This window comes from Chiloscyllium plagiosum, chromosome 12 (genome assembly GCF_004010195.1).
Source record: "Chiloscyllium plagiosum isolate BGI_BamShark_2017 chromosome 12, ASM401019v2, whole genome shotgun sequence".
NCBI classification, from domain to species: domain Eukaryota; kingdom Metazoa; phylum Chordata; class Chondrichthyes; order Orectolobiformes; family Hemiscylliidae; genus Chiloscyllium; species Chiloscyllium plagiosum.
The window spans coordinates 68,366,786-68,380,799 of record NC_057721.1 but is presented as its reverse complement, the minus strand read 5'-3'; positions in this window follow the sequence as shown (position 1 = coordinate 68,380,799).

The window sequence follows — 14,014 nt, the reverse complement described above, 5'->3', positions numbered from 1 at the left end:
GACTGGCACTGGAACGTGTCCAGCTGAGATTCACACGGATGATCCCTGGAATGACAGGTCTAACATATGAGGAACGGCTGAGGATACTGAGATTGTATTCGTTGGAGTTTAGAAGATTAAGGGGAGACTTAATAGAGACATACAAAATAATACATGGCTTGGAAAAGGTAGATGCTAGGAAATTGTTTCAGTTAAACGAGGAGACTAGGACCCGTGGACACAGCCTTAGAATTAGAGGGGGTCATTTCAGAACAGAAATGCGGAGACATTTCTTCAGCCAGAGAGTGGTGGGCCTGTGGAATTCATTGCCACGGAGTGCAGTGGAAGCCGGGACGCTAAATGTCTTCAAGGCCGAGATTGATAGATTCTTGTTGTCTCGAGGAATTAAGGGCTACGGGGAGAACGCTGGTAAGTGGAGCTGAAATGCGCATCAGCCATGATTGAATGGCGGAGTGGACTCGATGGGCCGAATGGTCTTATGGTCTTATGGTCTTATGGATGTTATCTACCTAGACTTCCAAAAAGCCTTTGATAAGGTGCCGCACAGGAAGCTGCTGAGTAAGGTGAGGGCCCATGGTGTTCAAGGTGAGCTACTGGCATGGATTGAGGATTGGCTGACAGAAGGCAGAGAGTTGGGATAAAAGGTTTTCTTTTGGAATGGCAGCTAGTGACAAGTGGTGTCCCGCAGGGTCCTGTGTTGGGGCTGCAGCTGTTCACTTTATATATTAATGATCTGGATGAAGAGACTGGGGCAGTCTGGCGAAGCTTGCCGATGATACAAAGTTAGGCGGACAGGCAGGTAGTTCTGAGGAGGTGGGGAGGCTGCAGAAAGATTTAGACAGTTCAGGAGAATGGTCCAGGAAATGGCTGATGAAATTCAACGTGAGCAAATGTGAGGTCTTGCACTTTGGAAAAAAGGACACAGACATGGACTATTTTCTCAATGGTGAGAAAATTCGTAATGCCAATGTACAAAGGGATCTCGGAGTGATAATACAAGATTCTCCAAAGATTAACTTGCAGGTTGAGTCCGTGGTTAAGAAAGCAAATATAATAGAACATAGAACAGTACAGCACAGAACAGGCCCTTCAGCCCACGATGTTGTGCCGACCATTTATCCTCATGTAAAGTAAATCTAATGTATGAACCCTCAAATTTCTGTGACCATATGGATGTCCAGCAGTCTCTTAAATATTCCCAATAACCTCACTTCCACAACTGCTGCTGGCAACGCATTCCATGCTCCCACAACTCTCTGCGTAAAGAACCCGCCTCTGACATCCCCTCTATACTTTCTGCAAAACAGCTTAAAACTGTGAGCCCTTGTATTAACAATTTCTGCCCTGGGAAAAAGTCTCTGGCTATCAACTCTATCTATGCCTCTCATTATCTTGTACACCTCAATCATGTCCCCTCTCTTCCTTTTTTCCAATGAAAAGCATCTGAGCTCAATCAACCTCTCTTCATTGCAGGCAGCATCCTGGTAAACCTCCTCTGAACCCTCTCCAAAGCATCCACATCTTTCCTATAATAGGGCAAACAGAACTGGACACAGTATTCCAAGTGTGGTCTAACCAAAGTTTTATAGAGCTGCAACAAGATCTCATAGCTCTTAAACTCAATCCCCCTGTTAATGAAAGCCAAAACACCATATGCTTTCTTAACAACTCTGTCCACTTGGTGGCAATTTTAAGGGATCTATGTACCTGCACACCAAGACCCCGCTGTTCCTCCACACTGCCAAGAATCCTGTCTTTAATCCTGTACTCAACTTTCAAGTTCGACCTTCCAAAATGGATCACCTCGCATTTATCCAGGTTGAACTCCATCTGCCACCTCTCAGCCCATCTCTGCATCCTGTCAATGTCATGCTGCAGCCTACATCAGTCCTCTATACTGTCAACGACACCTCCAACCTTTGTATCATCTGCAAACTTGCTAACCCATCCTTCAATCTCCTCATCCATGTCATTAATAAAAATAAAAGAGTAGAGGCCCAAGAACAGAGCTCTGAGAACACCACTCACTACTGACTTCCAGGCACTTCCTTCCACTACCACTCACTGTCTTCTGTCAACCAGCCAATTCTGTATCCAGACAGCTAAATTTCCCTATATCTCATTCCTCCTGACCTTCTGAACGAGCCTACCATGAGGAACCTTATCAAATGCCTTGCTGAAGTCCATATACACCACATCTACCGCTCGTCCCTCATCAACCTGTCTAGTAACATTCTCAAAGAATTCAATAAGATTTGTAAGGCATGATCTGCCCCTCACAAAGCCGTGTTGACTGCATTTAATCAAGCCATGCTCTTCCAGATGGTCATAAATCCTATCCCTCAGAATCCTTTCTGACACTTTGCAGACGACAGACGTGAGACTGACTGGTCTGTAATTTCTGGGGATTTCCCTATGAGAGGAATTACATTTGCCTCCCTCCAGTCCTCAGGTACAACTCCAGTGGAGAGCGAGGATGCAAAGATCTTCGCAAGTGGCAAAGCAATCACATTTCTTGCTTCCCAAAGTAGCCGAGGACAAATCTGGTCTGGCCCTAGCGACTTGTCAATCTTCATGTTTATCAAAATTTTCAGCACATTAGCTTCCTCAATCTCTATCCGTTCCAGCATTCTTACCTGCTCCTCAATGGTTTCATTCACTACAAGGTCCTTTTCTTTTGTAAAGACAGAAGCAAAAAACTCATTTAGGGTTTCCCCTACCTCCTCAGACTCTATACACAAGTTCCCTATGCTATCCCTGATCGGCCCTACTCTTTCCTTGATCATTCTCTTATTCCTCACATAAATGTAAAATGCCTTTGGATTCTCCCTAATCCTTCCTGCCAAGCCTTTCTCGTGGCCCCTCTTGGCTCTCCTCAGACCATTTTGAGCTCCTTCCTCGCCTACCTGTAATCCTCTAGAGCTGAGCAAGACACTTGCTTCCTCCACCTTACATAAGCTGCCTTCTTTCTTTTGATGATAAGCTCCTCCGCTCTCATCATCCAAGGTTCCTTTATCTTACCACTTCTTGCCTGTCTCAGAGGAACACATTTATGCATCACTCGCAACATCTGTTCCTTAAACAGTCTCCACATATCTATAGTGCCCTTTCAATGGAACAATTGCTCCCAGTCCATGCTTCCCAAGTGTTGTCATTTATCTCAAGAGGGTTGTAATGTAGAAGCAGTAATGTGCTACTGCAACTTTATAAAGCTCTGGTTAGGCCCCATTTGGAATACTGTGTCCAGTTTTTAGCCCCACACCTCAGGAAGGATGTACTGGCACTGGAGCATCTCCAGCAGAGATTCACATGGATGATCCCTGGAATGGTAGGCCTAATGTATGATGGACAGCTGAGGATCCTGGGATTGTATTCATTACAGTTCAGAAGATTATGGGGAGATCTAACAGAAACTTATAAGATAATTTATGGCTTGGAAAGGGTGGACCCTGGAAATTTGTTTCCAAAAAGACCCATGGGCATAGCCTTAGAATTAGAGAGGGTCAATTTAGAATGTAAATGAGGAGACATTTCTTCAGCCAGAGTGATGGGCCTCTGGAATTCATTGCCATGGAGTGCAGTGGACGTTGGGATGTTAAATGTCTTCAAGGCAGAGATTGATAAATTCTTAATCTTGCAAGGAACTAAGGGATACAGGGAGAGTGTGGGTAAGTGGCGTTGAAATACCCATCAGCCATGATTGAATGGTGAAGTGGACTCCATGGGCCGAATGGCCTTTTTTCCACTCCTATGTCTTATGGTCTTAGGTATTGACAGGACAGATCGAATGAATCCTCAGAAGAGTATAAAGGCAGTAGGAGTATACTTAAGAGGGAAATCAGGAGGGCAAAAAGGGGACATGAGATATCTTTGGCAAATAGAATTAAGGAGAATTCAGAAGATTATTACAAATACATTTACAACAAAAGGGTAACTAGGGAGAGAATAGGGCCCCTCAAAGATCAGAAAGACAGCCTTTGTGTGGAGCTGCAGGAGATGGGGAGATACTAAATGAGTGTCTTGCATCAGTATTTACTGTGGAAAAGGACATGGGAGATATAGAATGTAGGGAAATAGATGGTGACATCTTGCAAAATCTCCAGATTACAGAGGAGGAAGTGCTGGATGTTTTGAAACGGTTAAAAGGGGATAAATCCCCAGGACATGATCAGGTGTACCCGAGAACTCTGTCGGAAGCTAGAGAAGTGATTGCTGGGCCTCTTGCTGAGATATTTGTATCATCGAAGTCACAGGTGAGGTGCCGGAAGACTGGAGGTTGGCAAATGTGGTGCCATTGTTTAAGAAGGGCGGTAAAGACAAGCCAGGGAACTATAGACCGGTGAGCCTGATGTCGGTGGTGGGCAAGTTGTTGGAGGGAATCCTGAGGGACAGGATGTACATGTATTTGGAAAGGCAAGCACTGATTCGGGATAGTGAACATGGTTTTGGGCGTGGGAAATCATGTCTCACAAACTTGATTTAGTTTTTGAAGAAGTAACAAAGAAGATTGATGAGGGCAGAGCGGTAGATGTGATCTATATGGACTTCAGTAAGGCGTTCGATAAGGTTCTGCATGGGAGACTGATTAGCAAGGTTAGATCTAGCCATTTGGATACAGAACTGGCTCAAAAGTAGAAGGCAGAGGGTGGTGATGGAGGGTTGTTTTTCAGACTGGAGGCCTGTGACCATTGGAGTGCCACAAGGATCAGTGCTGGGTCCACTACTTTTCGTCATTTATATAAATGACTTGGATGTGCGTATAAGTCGTATAGTTATTGAGTTTCCAGATGACACCAAAATTGGAGGTGTAGTGGACAGCAAAGAAGGTTACTTCAGATTACAAAGGGATCTTGATCAGATGGGCTAATGGGCTGAGAAGTGGCAGATTGAGTTTAATTTAGGTAAATGCAAGGTGCTGTATTTTGGGAAAGCAAATCTTAGCAGGACTTATACACTTAATGGTAAGGTCCTAGGGAGTGTTGCTGAACAAAGAGATCTTGGAGTGCAGGTTCATAACTCTTTTATTGGTCAGAGTATTGAGTACTGGAGTTGGGAGGTCATGTTGCGGCTGTACAGGAGATTGGTTAGGCCACTTTTGGAATATTGCATGCAGTTCTGGTCTCCTTCCTATCGGATAGATGTTGTGAAACTTGAAAGGGTTCAGAAAAGATTTACAAGAATGTTGCCAGGGTTGGAGGATTTGAGCTATAGGGAGAGGTTGAATAGGCTGGGGCTGTTTTCCATGAAGCACTGGAGGCTGAGGGTTGACCTTATAGAGGTTTATAAAATTATGAGGGGCATGGATAGGGTAAATAGACAAAGTCTCTTCCCTGGGGTGGGGGATTCCAGAAGTAGAAGGCATAGGTTTAGGGTGAGAGGGGAAAGATATAAAAGAGACCTAAGGGGCAACCTTTTCACGCAGAGGGTGGTACGTGTATGGAATGAGCTGCCAGAGGAAGTGGGTAGATTTCTCACACACAGTGCCATGCTATCCACAATCAGTTGGTATCTTTCCAAATACATGTACATCCTGTCCCTCAGGATTCCCTCCAACAACTTGCCCACCACCGACATCAGGTTCACTGGTCTATAGCTCCCTGGTTCGTCCTTATCACCCTTCTTAAACAGTGGCACCACGTTAGCCAACCTCCAGTCTTCCGGCACCTCACCAGTGACTATCGATGATACCAATATCTCAGCAAGAGGCCCAGTAATCACTTCTCTAGCTTCCCACAGAGTTCTAGGGTACATCTGATCAGGTCCTGGGAATTTATCCACTTTATGCGTTTCAAGACATCCAGCACTTTCTCCTCTGTAATCTGGACATTTTGCAAGGTGTCACCATCTATTTCCCTACATTCTATATCTTCCACTTATGCATTCCTTCTGGAATAATCACCCAATATAACAGCACCTATGTCTGATCCACTCTTTAATATTTAACATCTTGATCGAACAATCCCTTGAATTGAAGAAATTGAAGCCAAGCCAACCAAACCTCATATTTATCATTTTTGTCAAATACATCCCTTCAACATGTAGGTGCATAAATTGACAAACAGTAAAACCTTAGCCAGTCGAAGGTTAATCCAGCTCCTCACTGGAGCTATCATTGTCCAGGCAAAATGGCACCTTAAAATGAAGCCACACAAAATGTAATTCTAACTACTAATCTAGCAAATAAAGTCAGAAAATATTCTGTGTATTGAGGTCAGATTAGATTAGATTACATTACAGTGTGGAAACAGGTCCTTCGGCCCAACAAGTCCACAACGACCCACCGAAGCGCAACCCACCAATTCCCCTACATTTACCCCTTTACCTAACACTACGGGCAATTTAGCATGGCCAATTCACCCGACCTGCACATCTTTGGAGGTCAGATTAGATTAGATTACATTACAGTGTGGAAACAGGCCCTTCGGCCCAACAAGTCCACAACGACCCACCGAAGCGCAACCCACCCATACCCTTACATTTACCCCTTACCTAACACTACGGGCAATTCACCTAACCTGCACATCTTTGGACTGTGGGAGGAAACCGGAGCACCCGGAGGAAACCTACGCAGACACGGGGAGAACGTGCAAACTCCACACAGTCAGTCGCCTGAGGCGGGAATTGAACCCGGGTCTCCAGCGCTGTGAGGCAGCAGTGCTAACCACTGTGCCACCGTGCCACCCATAATCTTGCACTTTAACCTCTAATGATAGAATTCATGTTTTATTTGCAGTATTCAGTCAACAGGAATTACAGAACTGCTGTCAACACCCATAACAGGCAGGAATGTTCCAGAATGATATTGCTCCCAATATCACAAACAAGGAAATCAATTCTTTCAGGCAAAAATATCCAAAAATTTCAAACTCCCACTCACAGCATAGTTATTTTGAACAATGTAATGCAACAAACTAAAATCATTTTATCACTGACAGTTTGAATTATTTCTTTATATTTTCATTTACATTACAATTGTGACTACACTTTAAAATATTAATTGCTTTGGGATGTAAGTGACTTGCATAGATTGAAAATAACTGAAGTAGTTTTTTTATTTCACCAGCAGAGGATCAGCTTGCATTAAAAATTCATACTGTTATATATCAGGGTCAAATAATTGAAATTTCTGACAAGCTGGGGAAGCTGGCAATGCAGAAGTCATGCCATTGAACCAATAAAGCTGGAGACCCAAGCTAATGCTTTAAGATGAGTGTTCATATCTCATCCTGGCAGCTGGTGGAATTTAAATTCAACTAATCTTTATGGTATATAAAGCTTTGTTTTAAATAAATGTACCTAATGACAACATTAATTGTTGTAAACCCTATCTGGTTCACTTTAGGGAAAGGTTTCGCCATCCTTACCTGGTCTGACCTACCTGTGATTCAACCCACATCAATGCGATTGACTCTTAACTGCCTTCTCAAAAGGCCCAGCAAGTCACTCAGTTCCAGGACAATTAGGATAGACAACAGATGCTGGCCTCACCAGTAACTCCTGCATCTCAAAATGCATAATACTTTTGTAGCCACATGCACTAATTTTAGTGAAAACTACCTTGCATTTAAACAATAAAAATAAATGTTTCATGTGTACATTTAGTTAACAAATAGAAAGCATATAATAATTTTAAAATACTAATACACTCACTCATCTTAATTTTTCTGCAGATTTGACAAAATGATGAAGTACAGAGGGTTAGGTAAAACGAAACGTAAAGTCATCAGAATATCATTAGAGAAATGACTGGTGGTGCTTTAAATAGAGAATCACCATGCCTCAGGGAAGGGGAAAGGTGGAAAAGGAGAGTGCTTCACAGTAACCTCAGCCAGTGTGGGAATTGATCCTATGCTGTTGGTATCACTCTGCCACCCAGCCAATTGAGCTAACTGATTTTTAATTAACTTGTTCAGACATATTATGATATTACACTGGAGCACACAGGACTTGAACCCAGGCCTCTTAGCGCAGAGATAAATGTACTACTATGTGCCACATTTCTAAATACTATCAGGTTGATCTATTGGCAACACTATAACAGGTCCCATTCCCTATTTGCTTACAGTATAAGTTTGACACTGAAGTAAGACATATCAAAGATATCCTGCAGGATAATGGCTTGTCCAGTTAGTTAATTACTCCCTGTGTATGACACATGCTCATGAGTAGACCAAAGGCCACCATTTCCAAACCGGAAAAGCCAGTCTACCTTAAATTACTACATCCAGCAAATGAAAAAAAAAAGCAACAGATGAAGCTAACTGTTTTACACTTACTGTGTGTGTCATCCTGATTACATTCAACACTGACAGAATGCAATGGTCAAGCCAGATGTTCCACTTACTACATAAATGTGTAAGATGGTATTTGAATTTCAGTACTCATGAGGTGCCATGTGCCACATGTCCCAAAATCTAGTGGATTATATCAATCTGCACATCCCATCAGCTATTCACAATAGGCACAATACTGCTTGTACTCGGTCTATGCAAACAAAACTCAGAACATAATGCCTAACATTAGACGTGGTTTTGTAATTGGACAGTATTTGCTAAATGATCAAGAACATGCCAAGACTTAAATTCACAATCAGTTTATCAGCCAGGAATTCTAGCACTCTCGCTTGCTAGAAGTTACGTATCTCCTTATGCAAGGATCCTTTGTAGGAAGAAGGAATGTGTCCAGCCATTGTGCCTTTCATGAATTAAAGAAGGCTGTGTGTGTAATAGCTCTTTAGTGCACTATCAGAATCAACTTTCCTAAAAATTAACATCCCTTTATTACACCATATAAATGGTCCCCTTTGAAATGTGGCATTCTTCGTTTGGCCTGTTGAGTACAAAGCTTTGTCAGTACATCTCTTTCTTCAGCAGCACACAAACTGTGCATAACAACGAAATGACTATTCATTTATGTTTTACGAACCAGAAAAGTAATAGCCGCATTAGACTAATGATGATGATAATGATCAACACTTCTTCTTAAAAAACTTGTTCATGGGAGTGAGAATCACTGACTGGACCAGCAATTATGGTCCATCTCTAATTGCCCTTCAAGCGTTGGCGAGTTGTGAACTGTGATTTACACAGCAAACCAGCAGCCTCTGTCCATCATCTCAAAGTTTCTCTCAACTTAAGTACTGAATCATCAATTCTTCATTAACTGCCTAGCCTCAGAACCATTTAAATATTACATTAATATTGAAGGGGGCATAATCGGAAAAACAAAATTCATGAATCTAAATGAGTTAATTACTACTATTATCATATACTCAAGGCACCATGAAACATTCCATACCTAAATATAATTATTTACTTTTTGAAATGTAATCACAGTTAATCCATTATTTTATATCACACTGAATTGTGACTAATTAAACACCCCGAATTTCCTTCGGCTAATATCCTTTGTATCTAGTTACAGCAAAGCAGTCTAAAATAAAAAATATAGAAAAGAAGGTAACACAGTAGGAATTTTGTACAAACCATGATTCATTAAGAATGGCTAATTGGTATTCATTAAATAACTATTTCCATTGGTAGCTCAGGCACAGTAGACCAAATCTATGCTACATCATTCTACAATTGTGATGTAGTGAATCCAGATTTCAGTTTCATCACTCTCTTTTACAGTTTCCTCTCTTGAATTGTTCTCCGTAACTCATTTTTTGCATGAAGCACTGAGAAGACACTCTTGTAATATTTGGTTTGCAGGAATAATTTGTTCATTATTTCAAATTCAGCAACAGGCACTGGACTCCTTCAGAGAATGTATTCATAACCATTTGCCACTTGGTTAACTTTGATTATCCCTATGCTTGGCTTTCATAAACATCACAGAGAAGGGCAGCAAAATACTAACATTAGAAATCTTCACTTTATTGTATCAGATGAAAACAATCTGCTGGCGATTAAATGTGAATAGTGCTTGCATGACAGCACTATTCACGGAGGCATTTACTGGAGTTCTCTGACTTTCAGTTAGCAGTGAATTAAACAATCTTTCAGTGCTAAATGGCCTTCTGAAAAAAAAATACATTCGATGTTGCCACAAACTTTTGCATGAAGAATTTCCTGAAAACATTTCAACCAATTTTACTCTATCACAATAAAAATAACAACAGGCTCTTGTGTGCTGTGGTGGTGTCCCTACTTCTGAGCAAGGAGCCCTGGGATGAAGTCCCAACTATGCCAGAAGTATATAATAACATCTGTGACAGATTGCTAGAAAAATATCTAAAAAGCAAAGAACTATGCATTAGTCAGGGATAAATATAGGTATGGGAATGGGTTTGGGTGAGTTACTCTTTGGAGGGTCAGTGTGGACTTGATGGGCTGAAGGGCCTGTTTCCGCACTGTAGGGATTCTGATTTTGATACTGGAATTTGAAAAGATGACAAAATGTGCTGCAGAAACTAAGTAGGTCAGCCAGTATCAGTGGAGATAGAAACAGAGTTTATGTTATGAGTCCAATATGAGTGGTCTTCAATTCTGAAGTCATCATTTTGGACTCGAAAAATGTTAACTCTGTTTCTCTCTCTACAGATGCTGCCACACCTGCGTTTCTCCACCAATTTCTGTCTATATTTGCTCCATCTCATCTTGTTTTAGATTTCTCCAACTGCAGAAAAAGCTGTCCATTTCCCTTCCCAAGTTAAATCATTCCTAGCAATGTACTGGGGAGATTTTGATGAAAACAAAATGTTCTTTCAAACCTCTAAATTGCTGAATTGCTTGTCAAATAGAATTAGTGCTTGAATTAGGCAGTGCTTGTTACAAGGTGTGCAAGAAACAACTCCATAGAGGCCAGTATCCCATCACCAAGTTACCATTTATTCACACGCGGAGAGTCCTTGACACTGGTCCACCTCCCTCAGAGCCAGCTCTCAGAATGAACAGAACCTCTGACACTCCTGTTTATAACTGTCAGCCAGGGTTCCCTGAGTGGACCTGATTAACAGCCCCAAATCAGGGAGCTCATTTTATGAGGTCCACCGAGCTGGGCTTGTTACAAACATTACATCCCTCCCCCCAAGGGAACACAGGCCTTTTTGTTTTCTCTTGTAGCCTCTCCTGGGGCTTTTTTGCACCACGTCCAGATCTTCTGACATAGCGCAGATGTGGGCGGGCAGCGTGTACTGCAGTGTGGCCCACTTCTTGTGCCCGGAGCCTCTCAGAAGAAATTTATCCTCCTCTTTAGATAGTAAAGGTGTCAAGATTTGGAGGAGAAAGTGAGGACTGCAGATGCTGGAGATTGGAGTCGAGAGTGTGGTGCTGGAAAAGCACAGCAGGTCAGGCAGCATCCGAGGAGCAGGAGAATCGACATTTCAGACATGAGCTCATCATCAGGAATGGCTCATGCCCAAAATGTCGACTCTCCTGCTCCTCAGATGTGGCCTGACCTGTGCTTTTCCAGCATCAGACTCTTGACCTTGCAACATCCATCAAGACCATCTCAGATTGTGGGGTTTCTTCAACACTAGGTGTTCCGGCTGTTCTGAGGGGTTGGGTATGTTTTACTCCTGCCCTGTTTGCAGCTTTCATAAGGTCCGTGTGTTTGTTCAGGACTGCCTCACCTACCTGTACTTTGTACATCACAGGATCTGACATCATATTAAACATGCCTCTTACCCATGCAGGGTCATTTCTTGGCTAGGAGCCTTGTGTGTGGCATTGGTATTCCTGATGCCATTTCACCCTTTTATGGACCAGACCAGATCCCCTCAAAATGTATTAAGAAGGTAGCCTCGACCCTAACAATCTCTTATTTTAAAGGCAAACGTGAGGTGCTGGCTCCAGATGCAAATTGATTAGTCAAACTACTCAACATTAAGCAAAACAATTTATTCAAACACTATAGTTAAAATATAAAAGAAAAAGAGGAACTTGGAATTACATTACTTTATTGGAAAACTTAATAACAGACACAGTAACTATTGTTAATTAACTGTTCTAACATAATAACATCCCATAGCATAAGGCAAATTCAGAAAACAGATTGCCTCACATGCAATGTCTGTAGCAGGCAGATAATTCCCAGCTTTTGGCTGTAACTGAGAGAGGGAAAGAATAACTTTCACTTCTTCAAGACCCCAACAGCAGCTGCTGGAAGTTAAAGCTAAAAAAATCCCAGTTCTACAGGAACTCATCCACACCCATTCAGGCTGTTTCTATTGTTCGAACTTAGAAAAAAGATAAGGCTTCAGAAGTTGTTTATCTTCTCATAGGCAGTTCTACACCTCTACCCCAATCTCTCTCTAAAAGAAACCAGGTCAAAACACACCTCTTAAAGCCGCAGCATCATTATACCCTCCACCCCCAGGTCCAGGAAGTTCAGATTTAACTTGGCATGGAGTATTTTCCCTATTAGCAACTCTGCTGCATCTATCCCAGCAGTTGCATGAGGGCGGTCCAAAAATCAAATAGAAACTGGAACTGTTTGGTATCAAATGAAGCTGTGTTTGAACTTTGGATTGCTCTCTCCACCAGACCATTTGATGATGGATGACATGGAGCTGTTTTTGTATGCAGAATGCCATTCGACTTTAGGAAATACTTGAATTCCCTGCTGGCAAATGATGGTACATTGTCCATGACCAACACAACCAGGATCCATATATTGCATGCGGTGCTTGCAAGTTTTCTATCATCATCCCAGTGTTTGACCAATGAAATCTATGCATGTCCAACCACTTTGAGTGGGTGTCCACAAATGACTAAGAACATTGAAAGGGCAGGCATAGTCAATGCGTGACCAAGTCCAGGGTTTACCTCGCCATTCCCACCAAAGCAGAGGAGCTGCTGGCAACAGTGTTTGTCTTTGCTGGCATTCTGGGCACTGCCCCACCAACATGGCTATGCCTGCATCCACTCCTGGTCACCAAACATAACCTCTCACCAACATCTTCATTTTGAACACCCAGGAGTTCTGCCAGTATCTGGCAGCAACCTTTGCTCAGGACAATCACTTTTGCTCCCCATAAAACACTATTTTCTCGGGTGATCTGGTCTCACCGGCTCCAGAAAGGGTACAATTCTGGTTTGAAGCCCCTTTTGTTCCCTCCATCACCACCAGCTGTTTCAGTTTCACCAGGATTAGATCTTTATTTGTGTTCACTATGTGATATTAGTATCCAAAAAAATTTAAACCAGAATGGACTCTTCTGGCAGCGGCACCACGAGTGGTGTATCTGCCGGTGGGAGGCAGCTCAAGGCATCCACATTTGCTGGCCTCCCAGCCAGTGTTCCAATTTGTAACTGGGTGCACTTAGAATTAACTCCTACTGCTGAATTCAACTCAAAGCTATGGGGAGCATCACCTTGTCCCGTAGGATGGGTTTGTGGTCTGTTACTGTTACTATTACAAATTTACGTCTGTAAAGACGTTAGTAGAACTTTCTCACACCGAAGATGAACACAAAGCCTTCCTTCTCTATTTGAGTGTATTTGTGTTAACCAAAGTCTGGGACGCATATGTTGTCAGGCATTCCTCTCCATTGGACCATGTATGAGCTAACACTACCCCATTACCATACAATGAGCCATTCTATGTTTGCACCTGTTCTTGTTTGGGATCATAATGTGTCAATACCTAAGACAACGATAGCTGCTTCTTTGCTTCCCTAAAGGCTATGACTTAGCTAGGAGGTCATTTAGAAGGCTGATCTTTCTGTAATAATTCACCCAATCCAAGGAGACACCAGAGGTCCAGTACTGACATGAGACTAGAGCACCTTCAATCGCCCTCACTTTATCTTCTAATTAGTTTAACTCAGTATTGTCAATTCTGCAGCCCAAGTAGATCAATCAGCACGGTTTTGTGAAGGGGAGGTCATACCTCACAAACCTTCTTGAGTTCTTTGAGAAGGTGACCAAACAGATGGATGAGGGTAAAGCAGTTGATATGGTGTATATGGATTTCAGTAAGGTGTTTGATGAGGTTCCCCACAGTAGGCTGTTGCACAAAATACGGAGGCATGGGATTGAGGGTGATTTAGCGGTTTGGATCAGAAATT